The sequence below is a fragment of the Eptatretus burgeri genome, chromosome 3 (assembly GCF_056783735.1).
Source record: "Eptatretus burgeri isolate ZD-2024b chromosome 3, Ebu_testis_v1, whole genome shotgun sequence".
Lineage (NCBI taxonomy): Eukaryota > Metazoa > Chordata > Myxini > Myxiniformes > Myxinidae > Eptatretus > Eptatretus burgeri.
Genome location: NC_140963.1, coordinates 72,627,376 through 72,644,119, shown reverse-complemented (window position 1 = coordinate 72,644,119; position 16,744 = coordinate 72,627,376). Strand labels below are relative to the sequence as shown.

General features: G+C 50.9%; 1 protein-coding gene across 3 annotated transcripts in view; it reads right to left on the bottom strand.

Annotated features, from left to right (window-relative positions):
• Positions 1-16,744, bottom strand: part of LOC147030173 (transmembrane protein 163a-like) — a 324,697-nt gene that overhangs the window by 137,947 nt on the left and 170,006 nt on the right. The window lies entirely within an intron of this gene.

Genomic DNA, 16,744 nt, shown 5'->3' with positions numbered 1-16,744 from the left:
CACTGTCTTGAACGTGATGCCGTGGCGCTTCTTGAAATTGCCCAACCAACCGTCGCTCGCCATGAAGTCTGGGATGTGCATCAGCTCGGCCAGTTTCATCGCCTTCTCCTTGATCAGATCGCCGCTGACAGGCACATTCTGTCCTCTTGATTGCTTCAGCCACATGAGCACTCCCTCATCAAGCTTCGGGTCTTGAGCCTGCGTCAACTTCATGCGCTTCGATGGAAATCCAGCTTTGATTGCAGCCTCGATTGCATCCTTCTTGCTGAGAATGCCCTTCACGGTGGTTCTCTTAACTTCGACGCCCCATTTCTTGCTAATCTCCCTGGCCAACTTGGACTGATTCGGCTCCTTCTTCGCGGCATCGATGATCTCCTTCTTCTCCTTCAGCGTAAAGTCGGTTCGCTTGCGTTTCTGAGCTGACATTATGGGCTGAATTTGAAAAAAAATGATGTCACTGTTGTACGTGTGCCTGCGTGTCTGTGTGTGTGCTCGCGCTTTTTTGTGTCTCGTTGTGCGTGTTGTGATTGGCTTGTTGTGGCTGGCATCGGGGAGAAGAATCGCGTGTTTTGACACAGTCTGACTATGCGCGTACGTATTGAGTTATGTTGTGCGCAGCTGGACTGTAGTTCGTCGCTTCGCCTTTGGATGTGAGTGTGATAATCGAGCACTGCGCAATACACACTTTTTCACGACTCGTGCCTTTTAACAGTCACATAGTAGTGGCATGGTAGCGAGAGTAGGGGGTGGCATAGTAAATTTATTTTGTATTGAATTTTGTCGGGACCGAGCAAAAGTGGTATAGAAGCGAGGTGGCATAGTAACGAGCTTTGACTGTATCTATCTATATATATATATATATATATATATATATATATATATATATATATATATATATATATATATATATATATGTATATATATATATATGTATATATATATATATATATATATATATATGTATATATATATATATATATATTGTTACGGATTCGCGCCCGCCGGCGTGCTGACGGCCACGTAACTCGAATCGCGGCACGTCGCCCACCGGACGGACAATCCAGTCGTGACCCTCTCGGACTAACGCCGGGAACCAGTCACGGGTGGACCTTTCGGTCTCACCGCGATCGAGCCAATCAGCCCCCGCGTGGGATAGGGTTGCTCGCCAAATTCGACCTACCAAAGTACCCACACGGAGGGTAGACCGGGCGATCGCACCTCGCCGCAGGTCGACTTCGGACACGGGCCACTTAAGCGACCCGTTCCGTACTATCGGGATAACCGAGCGGTGTTATCGTCGGCCTTGACGGTTCGATTAATTATCGGGCGTATTCAGCCCACTACCAACCCTTTACGTGAAGCAAGATGAGGATTCAATGAAAGAAACGACGAAGCGAAGCGGGAAACAGTTCAACACAAAGCACATTTATTCGCGATGAACGGAAAGCACACATATTCAATTCCACCAAAAGCACATAGAAAAGAAAAATAAACACAATGCAATTTTACACAAAAAGCAAATGCGACAATGCAGATCTAATACCGATTACGCGAGCACACGGCAACACATATACAATTTTACTTCACAGACGGCGCCGACAACACACATTCCCAAAAACAAAACAAAAGAGAACCCTCAAAGATGAGGCGGGCCTGAGGCCGAGACCGGGTCGGGCCTACCCGTCTGGTGATGAGACGCGGAGCGGCGATGGTGCCTCAACTCCATGGGCCTCGCGGGCAGTGTCTGGTAGGGGGTGGGAAAGGGGCCCCCTTGGTCGCACTATCTCAGCGCGGGGGGAAACAGGAGGGGGTTGCTGATGCTCAGGGTATAGAGGATTTCCACTCTGCCTCGAGTCCCGCGACGAGCGTCTCCACCTCGGCCAGGTCGCGCCGTCGGCCTCCCTGGTGTGCAGCTCCCTGCACGACGCGAGCACCCCCTCGTCTGCCCTCGCCGCCTCTCCACAGCTCCGTCCCCTTTTGCTCCGACTCCAACGCACACGACGACGACCAACTCCTTCTGGCTTCTTCTTCCCAACTCCACCGCCCGCGAAGTCTTAACTCTCTTTTCCACTTGACTGACGAACGCGGTCGCTTATATAAGCCCCGTGGCTTCGCTCTCTCATCTTTGACCCCCTCCCTTCGACCTTTCACCTCGCTCCCCATTGGCCCGAGAAAAAGTGGGCGTGAATGCTTTTTGATCCATAAATTTGCATATATCGATCGCCCTCCAACGCCCTGGAGGCGGGGCCAAATCGCCCCTCGCTCACCGATTGGACGGAACAAAAGTGGGCGTGTGTCGTTTTTTATCCGTTTTTGAAGTGGAAAATCCGTGGTTTTGTACACGCTGTTCGGCGCGCGCCCTGCACGAGTCCAACACCGGTACCCACAAGCGGCGCAAGAACGGTGGCGATGCGACGGTTGCGAGGTGTGACGTGAAGCGGCGCCGCGGTGGGTGGTTGATGTTGTGGTTGTAACAATGGCGGTTGGTCCAAATTAAAGATAGTAAAAGAAAAACGGCTATCCTGAAGAGTCGCAGCACGCATAAATGACATGTATTCCCACGAGACAACGGGTTTGGGCCTAACTACACATGTACTTACCGAGATATCTCACCTAAGGGACCTGAATGGTGGTTTGCGAATTTGGTAACCACAACACTACCCCCTCACCTTTTTACAGACTCGTCCCGAGTCGTCAAATTTTCGTGTGCCATCATGTGTAGTTTTCCCCTAGTACATTTTACCTACGGATCCCTGAGTGCGACATTCATGGTATTCGTGTCCCCAAAATAAATAACCTGAGGGCTGCGTAACTATCTAAACAAACTCACTCACACGGACGACTTAAATAAAATTGCCGGCGCAAGGACAGACATGCCGGGGGCGCACTCATATTTACAGTACATCTTAACCTTAACTTACAAATTTTACACTAAACCATGGCCCAGGATCATTGAACTCTGCAAAAAGAAAGCAGTTAGCAGGGAGCCAGGCTGCCCGCATGCAGTCTCTGGCTCAAACAATGCAGGTGACAGGGAATGTGGCTGGCTGCTCACACGCAGTCCAAGGCCTTCCCTTTTGAACTGAACGCAGTGAACCACAACGGTGCATGGGCTGCACAAACGCAGTCTCCGTGCCAGCTCAAGTGGCACACGCAATGAACACAACGAATGGATGGATGAATACAAACACGGTGCACGGGCCGCCACTGCAGGCCCGTGTTGTAGCTGCCAACAGGGCAGTTCTTGCAGCTTGCAAACTGTTGCTTTCTGATCCTGGCGCACATGGCAATGAACAGGGGGGGGGGGGGCAAAGCAAAAATTGAACGGGGCTGGTGAACGTGGGCAGTGGGCATGGCATGGCAAAGGTGCAGGCAACACAGCCCGCAGAAGAAGGCCGCTGCAGGCAAACTCAGCCCGCAGAACCAGGCCGTTGCAGGCAAACACAGCCGGCAGATGAACTGGCCGGCACAGGCCTTGAAGAAAAACAGCCAGCAGATGAACTGGCCGGCACAGGCCTTGCAGCACAGCAGCTGCAGACGAAGTTGGCCGGCCTCCGCCTTGAAGCAAAACACGGCCAGCCGATGAAGTTGGCCAGCTCTTGCCGTTCAGTGGAGGTTGGTGGAGGGAGTGCGGTGGTGCTGGCCACTTGGAAGGCGGGCTCGGACCGACCTTCCTGTCTCCCTCCCACCTATCGCCTTTGCCTGTCACTGTACATACCCACTCCCTTAATTTGTGAAAAACCAATTTAGCCCCCACTTATTTATTTATTTTTTTACTTCCCCACTATAAATCGTCCCCTAACCCCCTTTATCGTCCTTGTTCGGCTAACCTATCCTGTCACCTAGCCTACTCCCAACCCCTACGTTCCCTTCCCGGAGGGGAATAAGGGAGAGCTAGCGTCCTGTGTCGAGGCCCAACGAAGCCTCAGAATGGCCTCCCCAGAGTTCGGCGATCGGCGACCCACCAAAGTGGGTCCAGCGGCCCACAACGAGAGCGAGGGGATGGATGGTGCGGAGGGGTACACTTCCTAATCTACCCTAACCATTTAACTGTTAAACTTCCCCGGGGCTTTCAACAAGCGCCTCTCGCTTAAACTATTGGTTCTAACAACCCAGATTCCCGTCGCCTGTGTTGGTGTCCTCACAATTTCGGGCCTCGCCCCCCCAATTTTCTCTCCGTGCCCTCACACGGTCTCCTGGCTGGGACACGTGGCTCCCTTTGGCAGGCACGACCCTCTGCCGAATCTCCCGCTATGGCACCCCCGGGCACTACACTGCCTCCGAGCCTACCAGCTCCCTAACACCGGGGAGTGCCCCCCATGGCACCTCCCCTGAAACGCACACGTGGCAGGCTGGCTTCCCAGGCCCCTTTCCGAGGGTCACCCTTGCCCACAACACTGCCCACGCGGCTAATGGCGCCCCGGGCCCCCGCACCAAGCAGGCGCACCCGTGCCCACTACGCTATCCCGGCCCCCCATGGGCCCATGGCCTACCACGGCCGACTAGCCTGGTGCCCGGGGTACCCACTCAGCGATACTCACCTTTCGCAGCCACGCTCCCAAGCCCGTCAACAGGGCTCCTGCACCCCTCCAAATGGGTCTCGAGCCTACTTTCCCACCAACAGCAAAACGACCTCCATTTTGTAAATTTGACTAACCCCCTAACTCACTTTATACTCTGACCCCGGGGTCCCTTGGGCGGGAGTCACTCCTCCCCCAAATCACTCATCGCACCATGCATTCCCCATTCACTCCATACACACAGACCCGCTGGCCTCACTCACTCAACAAGTACTCACCTCACAACTCACCAACTCTTCAACACACTCACCGCTGAACTCTGCCATCCTTCTAACTACATCCCCTAACTAACTCGTGCTCCCACGTCGTCCCTTAAACTATAGCACGTTCCATTTAACCTACGTAGCTAAGCTACGTCCCCTCTACATATTCACTGCCTGTCACTGTCTCCAAATCATCAAAAATCATTTCCCATTTTCCCATCCTAAATCTGGCTACAATCCCTCTAACTAATCCATTCCACGGACTCCATGAGGACTTACCCCTGCCCCATGAAGTCGGTCTAACGAAGCTAACCCTTCCCCCTAACTAGTTTCCATCCTGTGCCCAGGTCAAGGGAGTCTTCCACCCCTTGCCCAGGAATCCTCTGCACCCGAAAGTGAGGCTTGCTTTTTTTTTTTTTTTTTTCCATGCGCATCACCAGCGCGGCAACTCGCGCACTTTGCACCTGCCCGTGACGTCATGCAGCTGCACGTGTTCCTCGTCCCTCCTTGGACGGTACCATCCGGCAGAGATACCCCTCCTGCCGGATTCCAACCACACGTGCAGCCATGATGTCACCGTGCGCATAAAAAAAAAACACAAGCCCCACGTCTCGAGGGGTTCCCCACGCGAACACATGTGCTTTGCCCGTTGGAGCTCAACACACACGATCGCGTGGAGAACCCGTCCGGTCCAAATCCATTATCCTGCCTAAACTTTGTCCGTCCGCGGGATCGGCAAATCCACCGCGTGCGTTTCCGGACCGGGACTTCACTCTCGCAAGCGAGCACGTGGCGGTCTCGTGCGTTGCACAGCACGAACCTCGTGCTCACTGCTGGGTGAACCCGGCACGATCCCCGAAATAGCTACAGCCGCTACTCGGCTTTCTCTCCTCTGTCGCCGTCGTCGTCGCCATTCGACCCACGCACACCTGCGTGTTACGACGCACACACTCCATTCCATTACATTTACACCGGGAGACGCGGCTGCGTGCTCCCGCATGCCAACCGACATCTCCCTCACATACCGCTCTCTCACACACACGGTCTCCCTTGCACTCAGCGACCTTGCACACGGCCGTTCACTCACGCGTGCCTCACTCACACACGCGGGGGAACTCATCCGCGGTGCCTCATCCACACACGGCGTGCTGGGAAGCACACACTCCGGCACACTCGCCACCACACCACTCACACGTGGTGCCTCACTCATACTGGCCGTTTCACTCACACACACGGCCTCACTCACACACGGTGCCTCATCCACACACGGCGTGCTGGGAAGCACGTACTCTGGTACCATCGCCACCACACCACTCACACACGGGGTCGCACTCACACCTTGCACCACACACACAGGGACAACCACACTGGGGATTCGTGTCCCCACAAGGGTCTCCGGGGCCTCTATACCCCCCAAGCTCTCCGTGCACCTGTCCACAGCACTCGTCCCCTCAACCTCGCAAAGCACGACCGAACTCACCTGGTCGTGACTCGCCTCAAGGGGGCATACTCCCTCCCCTCGTTCCTGGAGGAGGCCATCCAGGTGCTCGCACTGGGTCCCTACACGCTCCGCGAGCTCACCCCCATTATCCTCCACTACCTCCGTGTGTGTGTGCGCGTCACTTACCCCGTCTTCATCGTGTTGTCTTCCCTCTATTTTTTCTATCTCCCGTGTCTCTATACATTTATAAGTTTCTGTCGTCGTCACCTCGTGTCTCGTCTCACACGTTTTGGTCTCCCCATTTAATTTTTCCCTTTTGGTCACCGTCGATTCCTCTGTCACGACCATCGCCCAACACGCCCCCTGAATTATTTTTTTACCCGCCTCCACCGCGGGCCTGTCAGCCGTTGCACCCCCTTCCAGCTCGTTTGCTCCCACACGTGGAGTCGCCATTCCCAGCTCCCTGGTCACGGCCTTCATGCCCGCCTGCAGGCATCGGCCCATGTTCTGCGTCTCACCCCGTAGCTCTTTCATTTCTTTTTTTATGTTTGTTTCCATTCCGCTCATTTGTTGTGTATTCGCATCCAATTTTTGTGTATTTTTGTGTATTCATCTTTTCGTTCATGCCTTTCATTTCGTTTTTCATTTCATTTGTATTTGCATCCATCTTTTGTGTCATTGCCGCCAGCATGGCGCATAGCTGGGCCATGTCGGATGCACTCAGCTGAGCCGTTTCGGCAAGGGTTGGGGAAGGGTTTTGGTGGAGAGGGGGGGGGAGGTGTCATACACCGCGGCCGCTGCCGCACCCATTTCGGGCTCTGGGTTCAGTTGGGCGAGTCCGTGTTCCTGCACAATCAACATTTCCTGCACGGGGATTCCATCCTGGACCATGGATTCTACATTACTACACATATACATTTCTAATACCCCCGGCTCCCGCTCGCCTTGAGACGCCATCTTGCTTCTCTTAAAGGGTTAATTTGAATCGCTCGTAATTTGGAGGGAATCGGGGGTCGCTTCTCACCCCTGGACCGATTACCGTGAATTTAGCTGGAGACAGGAGAGCCCGTTTTCCTGTTCTCCGATACCAGTGCCGCGAGGAGGGCGATGGATTTGTATCGCACGACCTGACACCAGTGTTACGGATTCGCGCCCGCCGGCGTGCTGACGGCCACGTAACTCGAATCGCGGCACGTCGCCCACCGGACGGACAATCCAGTCGTGACCCTCTCGGACTAACGCCGGGAACCAGTCACGGGTGGACCTTTCGGTCTCACCGCGATCGAGCCAATCAGCCCCCGCGTGGGATAGGGTTGCTCGCCAAATTCGACCTACCTAAGTACCCACACGGAGGGTAGACCGGGCGATCGCACCTCGCCGCAGGTCGACTTCGGACACGGGCCACTTAAGCGACCCGTTCCGTACTATCGGGATAACCGAGCGGTGTTATCGTCGGCCTCGACGGTTCGATTAATTATCGGGCGTATTCAGCCCACTACCAACCCTTTACGTGAAGCAAGATGAGGATTCAATGAAAGAAACGACGAAGCGAAGCGGGAAACAGTTCAACACAAAGCACATTTATTCGCGATGAACGGAAAGCACACATATTCAATTCCACCAAAAGCACATAGAAAAGAAAAATAAACACAATGCAATTTTACACAAAAAGCAAATGCGACAATGCAGATCTAATACCGATTACGCGAGCACACGGCAACACTTATACAATTTTACTTCACAAACGGCGCCGACAACACACATTCCCAAAAACAAAAGAAAAGAGAACCCTCAAAGATGAGGCGGGCCTGAGGCCGAGACCGGGTCGGGCCTACCCGTCTGGTGATGAGACGCGGAGCGGCGATGGTGCCTCAACTCCGCGGGCCTCGCGGGCAGTGTCTGGTAGGGGGTGGGAAAGGGGCCCCCTTGGTCGCAATATCTCAGCGCGGGGGGAAACAGGAGGGGGTTGCTGATGCTCAGGGTATAGAGGATTTCCACTCTGCCTCGAGTCCCGCGACGAGCGTCTCCACCTCGGCCAGGTCGCGCCGTCGGCCTCCCTGGTGTGCAGCTCCCTGCACGACGCGAGCACCCCCTCGTCTGCCCTCGCCGCCTCTCCACAGCTCCGTCCCCTTTTGCTCCGACTCCAACGCACACGACGACGACCAACTCCTTCTGGCTTCTTCTTCCCAACTGCACCGCCCGCGAAGTCTTAACTCTCTTTTCCACTTGACTGACGAACGCGGTCGCTTATATAAGCCCCGTGGCTTCGCTCTCTCATCTTTGACCCCCTCCCTTCGACCTTTCACCTCGCTCCCCATTGGCCCGAGAAAAAGTGGGCGTGAATGCTTTTTGATCCATAAATTTGCATATATCGATCGCCCTCCAACGCCCTGGAGGCGGGGCCAAATCGCCCCTCGCTCACCGATTGGACGGAACAAAAGTGGGCGTGTGTCGTTTTTGATCCGTTTTTGAAGTGGAAAATCCGTGGTTTTGTACACGCTGTTCGGCGCGCGCCCTGAACGAGTCCAACACCGGTACCCACAAGCGGCGCAAGAACGGTGGCGATGCGACGGTTGCGAGGTGTGACGTGAAGCGGCGCCGCGGTGGGTGGTTGATGTTGTGGTTGTAACAATGGCGGTTGGTCCAAATTAAAGATAGTAAAAGAAAAACGGCTATCCTGAAGAGTCGCAGCTCGCATAAATGACATGTATTCCCACTAGACAACGGGTTTGGGCCTAACTACACATGTACTTACCGAGATATCTCACCTAAGGGACCTGAATGGTGGTTTGCGAATTTGGTAACCACAACAATATATATATATATATATATATATATATATATATATATATATATATATATATATATATATATATATATATATATATATATATATATATATATATATATATATATATATATATATATATATATATATATATATATATATATATATATATATATATATATATATATATATATATATATATATATATATATATATATATATATATATATATATATATATATATCTATATATATCTATATATATATATATATATATATATATATATCTATATATATATATATATATATATATATATATATATATCTATATCTGTATATATATATATATATATATATATATATATATATATATATATATATGTGCATTAACATTCAAACAACCACATAACACAAAATTAATCAAGATAGGCTTCAAAAACATTCAAAGCATGAACAAATCTGTTCTGCATTGTGGTCATCTGCCAAATTCACAAATAAATCAAAAAATCTGTAATGTAATCCGATAGGTATCAAGGAGGACGTCAAGTCCGTCGTGGTTTGGCCTTTGGACATACCTGGGGGGAGGGGCGGTCTCATTGCGGCTTTGCCGAGGGGAATCACCAACATTGTCCATCTCATTCTCTCCCCACAACTGTGAATTAACTTTGCCGATAAATCTTCAAACTAGTGATACGTTGCGCATGATTTTCTGTCCATCTCATTGAAGAAAAACACCCGTCCCCTTCACTCCAACTACTGTATAAAGGTGTGGATCATCGGTGATATTCAGCATATTCTGTTCTGGTTGTTGTTGAAGAACTGCATCACCGAGGTGTATGCAGTGGGTTGAAGCGTGCCGCTTGGCATCCGCATTTTGTTTGATAACCCAGTCTCAGTGCAGGGCATTTTGGATTCCAGGATTGTTGATCCGAGTTGGAAGGTGAGAGATTTTGGTGCAGACTTCTCTTCCCAAAAATTAATGCTGCTGGAGATGCCCATGTAGTGCAATGCAGTGTTGTTCGATAATTTAGCAAAAATGTGAAGAGTTCTTGATGCCAATTATTATTATTTATCTGATTGAATTAAAAAAAAACTCCAATTAATTTGATGACTAGAAATTAAAGTTTTAAAACATCATCTCCTTTACTGACGACCAGCATTACCACTGTAAACACGTAAATGACTAAATATCATATGAAGCGAATCATAAAAACAAAATGAAGATATTTCAAAAGGGAGATAGAATAAACGAAATAAAGAAATAAATAAAGGAAAGAGGTTTTAAAAGGTTAACAAGTCTGAAGCCGACGATGGTTCACGAGCGGTATTTGACGATGTAGATTGTTTCAGAAGTCAAGGATAAGACAATGTGATAATGTTTGACGAAGTTATAAAAATGATGAACATGATGTGGTACGAGTGACAGGTTATTAGCTGCAAAATGTGGAAAACCCGGTTTCGTTCAACAACTTTCAAAATTTGACCTTTGTATAACCTTTAAAGGTCACAAAACAATGTTGTGGACATTAAAATAAGGAAACAGGATACGTGCTATAGCTTATTGGAGTTAGGTCGAAAACGTCGAAAACCCGGTTCGATTCCCACAACTTTGAAAATTTGACCTTTGTGACCTTTAAAGGGCAAAGGTCAAGGATTATGACCTTTGGTGCAAAACTTCCTCTGGAACATTCCAGGAACAATACAACGTCATATAGGCTATATGGCATTTCGCACTCAGCGGATTATCCATACTTTGATGAAATCAGCGTAAAAACAAACTTGAAGGGGGCGTCACGGGCAAGGTGTTCGAGATAGAGAAAAATGGTTTCAAGACTTTAGGTGGGGAATGACCTCAAGATTATGCATTAAAAAATATTGTCATCCGAGCTCTCAAAGTTTGGGCGGTCGTATGATTTTTATGTCAAAATTCGAAATTTTCTAAGTTTGTGACCTTGACCTTTGGACGAAAATGGAAAAAAAAAAAAATCGAGCTCCGTGGGGCTATGCAGGTCCCATTGGGCTAACCAAATACCGAAACCACTGCCAGATTCGACAAACCCCTCGGAGAAGATGGATTTTTATGTCAAAATCGTAATTTTCTAAGTTTGTGACCTTGTGACCTTGACCTTGGGACCTTGACCTTGGGACCTTGACCTTGGGACGAAAATGAAAAATCGAGCTCCGTGGGGCTATGCAGGTGCCATTGGGCTAACAGGTCAGGTCAGGTCAGTTATGGGAGCATGTGCCAGAACAGCGCGTCGCTGCGTCCACTTTCCGCCGGTACTCCAGGGGCCTCCGTCTGGCCATCCCCCAGGCAGATGCCAGGCCCATCCCCATCTCCTTGAGATGATGGTCAACCTGTTGCAACCATGAGGCACGTAGTCGGCCTACTGGCCTCCTCCACTCATGAGACTCCCTCGCTGAGAGAATCTGTTGAGCAGGATCAGCGTCAGGAAAACGAGCCACATGTCCATACAGCCGCAACTGACGCTCACGGACTATGCAGGTAATAAATCTCATCCGAGTCTCTCTCAGCAACCGCTCGTTGGACACAAAATCCAACTAGCGATAGCCAAGGATTCTCCGAAGAGACCTGGTACCAAAGGAATTAAGTCTCCATCTCAGATCCTTGGTCAGAGTCCAAGTCTCGCACCCATAGAGCAAGACTGGAAGTACCAAGGACCTGAAGACTCGGACTTTCGTCCTCCCGCATAGGTACCGCCAGCGCGACACCCCATGATCCAGTGAATCCATGACTCCCCAGGCCCGACCCAGACGTCTATTGACCTCTGACTCGCAGCCAGCAAAGACATGAATATCACTGCCAAGGTAAGTGAATCTCTCCACGACCTCAACATCCTCACCACAAACAGACACAGACAGGACAGCAGCATCCAAGATGTCACCGAAAGCCTGGATCTTAGTTTTGACCCAAGAAACCCGTAATCCCAATGGCTCCGACTCCTCATTCAGCACCTCGAGGGCCCCCACGAGGATGTCTAAAGTCTCCGCAAAGATGACTGCATCATCTGCAAAATCAACGTCCGAGATCTTGACATTCCCAAATGATGCACCGCAACTTGATCTCTCTGACATCCTCCCTAAAATCCAGTCCATACAAGTGCTGAAAAGTGTGGGGGCAAGTACACATCCCTGATGAACTCCAGTAACAACTGAAAATAAGTCAGAGATGGTACCACCACACTTCACAGCACTCTCAGCACCAGAGTAGAGTTCAGACATCAGATCGATTAGTTTTGGTGGCACCCCACGAAGACCAAGAATCCTCCAGAGGACATCCCGATTCACTGAATCGAACGCTTTACAGAGATCAACATAGGCTGCAAGCAGCCCCTGCCGAAACTCTCGTCTGCGTTTGGTGAGGACACGAAGTGCAAGGATACGGTCAATCGTTGACCTCTTTGGTGTAAAGCCTGACTGCTCTGGACGCTGGTGCTCAAGCAGATGGTGGCGAATCCTATCAAGTATTATCCGAGCAAAGACCTTGCCCGGCACTGAGAGCAGCGTCACCCCTCGGTAGTTGTTGCAGTCTTGGCGATCACCCTTCCCTTTCCAGAGAGGGACAACAAGGCCCCTCTTCCAGTCAGTTGGGATGATGCCTGTGTTCCAGGCAGAGCACAAAACTGCATGCAATGACACGAGTGCAGCATTTCCACCAGCCTTGAGAAGTTCGGCATGGATGCCACAGATCCCTGGAGCTTTGCCCCGTTTCAACTGGTTCACCACAACCCGTGTTTCCACAAGCGAAGGTGAACCACAGTTGATTCGAGGGTCAGCAACAGGGATTGTAACACCCTTGACGTCCAACTCGACAGCTGGGGGATCAGCCTGGTACAACCGCTCAAAGTAACCGGCCCAGCGGGCCTTCACTTCAGACTCCTCTGTCAAGAGCCTACCACTCTCTGCTCGAACTGCAGTGCTCCGAGGGATGGGCTTGGATGAACGTAATGCGCGAATTCCCCTGTAAGCGGGACGAGAATCACCTGTCCACAGGTGATGCTCTACCCCCTCACAGATTCCTCGCACATAGGCCTCCTTGTCCACCCTCAGTGCACGGCCAGTTTTACGCCTCAGCTCCCTGAACAGCTCAGCTCTGCCATTCAGCCTGGCCCTGCGACTCTGGTCAATGGTATCCAGTGTCCCTTGAGAGACAAAATTCTTCTTTGCCCTGCGGTGAGCTCCAAGGCATCCACCGGCAACATCAAGGACGGTGGTCTTGAAGGCGCTCCACAACTCTTCAAGACCCCCCAAAGCACCCAGACTCCCCAAGTGTCCACTCAGCCTGTTCGCAAACTCCTCAGCTACTCTCTCATCCCTGAGCTTGGCAACATCCAGCCTAGGCTGGGATGGTACCATTCTCCAGGATTTAAGGTGCAGCTTTAGAGTTGCTACAACAAGCCTGTGGTCAGTATTGAGGAACTGAGCACTCCGGTAGACCCTGCAGTTCTAGATCATCCTCCAACGACCGTCAATGAGGACATGGTCAATCTCCTTTGGCACACCGCCAGCGTTGGAATACCAAGTCCAGCGATGAGCTTGTGGGCGCTGAAACCATGAACCAGCCACCCTAAGTCCATGACTTCTTGCAAAGTCAAGGAACTTAGTGCTATTCTGGTTCATAGTTCCTGACCCATGGGGACCAACACACACCTCATAACCATCCCTATCAGTTCCAGTCGATGCATTGAAATCCCCCAAGACTAGAAGTGTATCTCGTCTGGGGCACTGATCAACCACAGACTCGAGTGTGGCGTAGAATGCATCCTTCACGGTGAGATCACTCGCCTCAGTCGGAGCATAAACAGAGACCAGGGAAATGACACCAAAGGAGTGAGGAATCCTTAATCTCATAATACGCTCGTTGATCGGTGTTACCTCAATTATCATTGGGGTCAGCTTGTTGGACACAGCGACAGCAACTCCTTGGGTATGGTAACCATCAGAGCGACCAGACCAATAGTAGGTGTAACCACCCACCATTATCTCGCCGCAATCCGGTCTCTGAACCTCAGAGAGAGCTGCAATCCCGATGTCCAAACGCTTGAGCTCAGATGATAACAGAGACAGGTGATCATCCTCTCTTCGAGATAGGACATTCCAGGCACCCACCCGAAGGGACCGCCTCAGGTTAACCCAAGGAGACCGCCGTCTGGTGGACACAAGTCAGGTCAGGTTCGATCTGTGACCTGCTACAGGTACCATGTAAACCTGTACTAACCTGTTCCATGGTCGGGTTGTCGGCGAATAAACCGTCTCCCCCACCAGGTTTTCTGGTGAGGAGGGTGTTTGGATATGGACACCCAGCAGGATTAAAAACAAAACCTGTCAAAGGGCGGAGGAGCCCCTTGTGAGCCAACGGCCATCCATATCTAGTGCCCAACTGTGTCTGCAGACATCCTCCTGCAGTTGGGTCACTTATTATTAGGAGGTTGGTGGCAGGATTTGCACTCCGGCCACCGTAAAACCCTTCATTCCGCAAAACGCAAAAAAATCTGAAAACCCACTCCGTGGGAGTACCTCCTGTGCATCTTCTCTTCGCAGGGCAGCTCACCGGATGACGGGATTGGGGCAAAGCCTTCGGGACCCCCAATCTTTGATGATAGGAGGGAAACCACGGGGTAACATCCTTGGGTCAGCCATTGGGCTAACCAAACACCAAAACCACTGCCAGATTCGACAAACCCCTCGGAGAAGATGGATTTTTATGTCAAAATCGTAATTTTCTAAGTTTGTGACCTTGACCTTGGGACGAAAATGAAAAATCGAGCTCCGTGGGGCTATGCAGGTGCCATTGGGCTAACCAAATACTGAAACCCCTGCCATATTTGACAAACCCCCTCGGAGAAGATGCAAATTGAAATCGGCAACCCCCTAAAAACACAATTCGCAATTTTCTAAGTTCGTGACCTTGTAGCCTTGACCTTGGGACGAAAATGAAAAAAAAAAAGATCGAGCTCTGTGGGGCGATGCAGATGCTATTGGGCTAACCAAATACCGAAACCCCTGCCAGATTTGACAAACCCCTCGGAGAAGAAAAATTTTTATGTCAAAATTCGCAATTTTCTAAGTTCGTGACATTGTGACCTTGACCTTGGGACGAAAATGAAAAATCGAGCTCCGTGGGGCCCCCCTGTCAGATACCGAATGTTTACCGAAATATTGAATGTTTATGAATAAAAACCAAGCTGTTGAATGGTTAAAAAAAATCACCGAAATATTGAATGTTGAATGTTTACTAACCAAATACCGAAACCCCTGTCAGATTCGACAAACCCCCTCGGAGAAGATGCAAATTGAAATCGGCTACCCCCTAAAAACACGTTTTTTGGGCGTGGCTCCACGCCCACCCATTTTCAGCAAAACACAACTAGATCATGATATTGTTGTGGTTACCAAATTCGCAAACCACCATTCAGGTCCCTTAGGTGAGGTATCTCGGTAAGTACATGTGTAGTTAGGCCCAAACCCGTTGTCTAGTGGGAATACATGTCATTTATGCGTGCTGCGACTCTTCAGGATAGCCGTTTTTCTTTTGTTATCTTTATTTTGGACCAACCGCCATGATTACCACCACAACCACAACATCAACCACCAACCACAACGCCGCTTCACCACAACCGCCACGACCTTCACGTCACACCTCGCAACCGTCGCATCGCCACCGTTCTTGCGCCGCCTGTGGGTACCGGTGTTGGACTCGTGCAGGGCGCGCGCCGAACAGCGTGTACAAAATCACAGATTTTGTGCTTCAAAAAACGGATCAAAAACGACACACGCCCACTTTTTGCCGTCCAATCGGTGAGCGAGGGGCGAATTGGCCCCGCCCCAGGGCGTTGGAGGGCGATCGATATATGCAAATTTATGGATCAAAAAGCATTCACGCCCACTTTTTCTCGGGCCAATCGGGAGCGAGGTGAAAGGTCGAAGGGAGGGGGTCAAAGATGAGAGGGCGAAGCCACGGGGCTGATATAAGCCACCGTGTTCGTCAGTCCAGAGAGTAGGAGAGTCGAGAGGGAACAGAGAGTCAAGACTTCGCGGGCGGTGGAGTTGGCAAGAAGGAGCTGGTCGTCGTGTGCGTTGGAGTCGGAACGGAGGGGACGGAGCTGTGGAGAGGCGGCGAGGGCAGGCGAGGGGGTGCTCGCGTCGTGCAGGGAGCTGCACCCCAGGGAGGCCTACAGCGCGACCTGGCCGAGGTGGAGACGCTCGTTGCGGGGCAATAAAAATCCTCTATACCCCGAGCATCAGCAACCCCCTCCTGTTTTCCCCCGCGCTGAGATAGTGCGACCAAGGGGGCCCCTTTCCCACCCCCTACCAGACACTGCCCGCGAGGCCCGCGGAGTTGAGGCACCATCGCCGCTCCGCGTCTCATCACCAGACGGGTAGGCCCGACCCGGTCTCGGCCTCAGGCCCGCCTCATCCTTGAGGGTATTCTTTTCCTTGGTTTTGGGTATGTGTTGTCGGCGCCGTCTGTGAAGTAAAATTGTATAAGTGTTGCCGTGTGCTCGGTAGTCGGATAGCTCTGCATTGTGTCTTCGCTTTTACATTTGCTTTTTGTGTAAATTGAATTGTGTTTTTCTTTTCTGTGTGCATTTGGTGGAATTGTATATGTGTGCTTTCCGTTCGTCGCGAATAAATGTGCTTTGTGTTGAACTGTTTCCCGCTTCGCTTCGTCATTTCCTTCATTGAATCCTCATCTTGCTTCACGTAAAGGG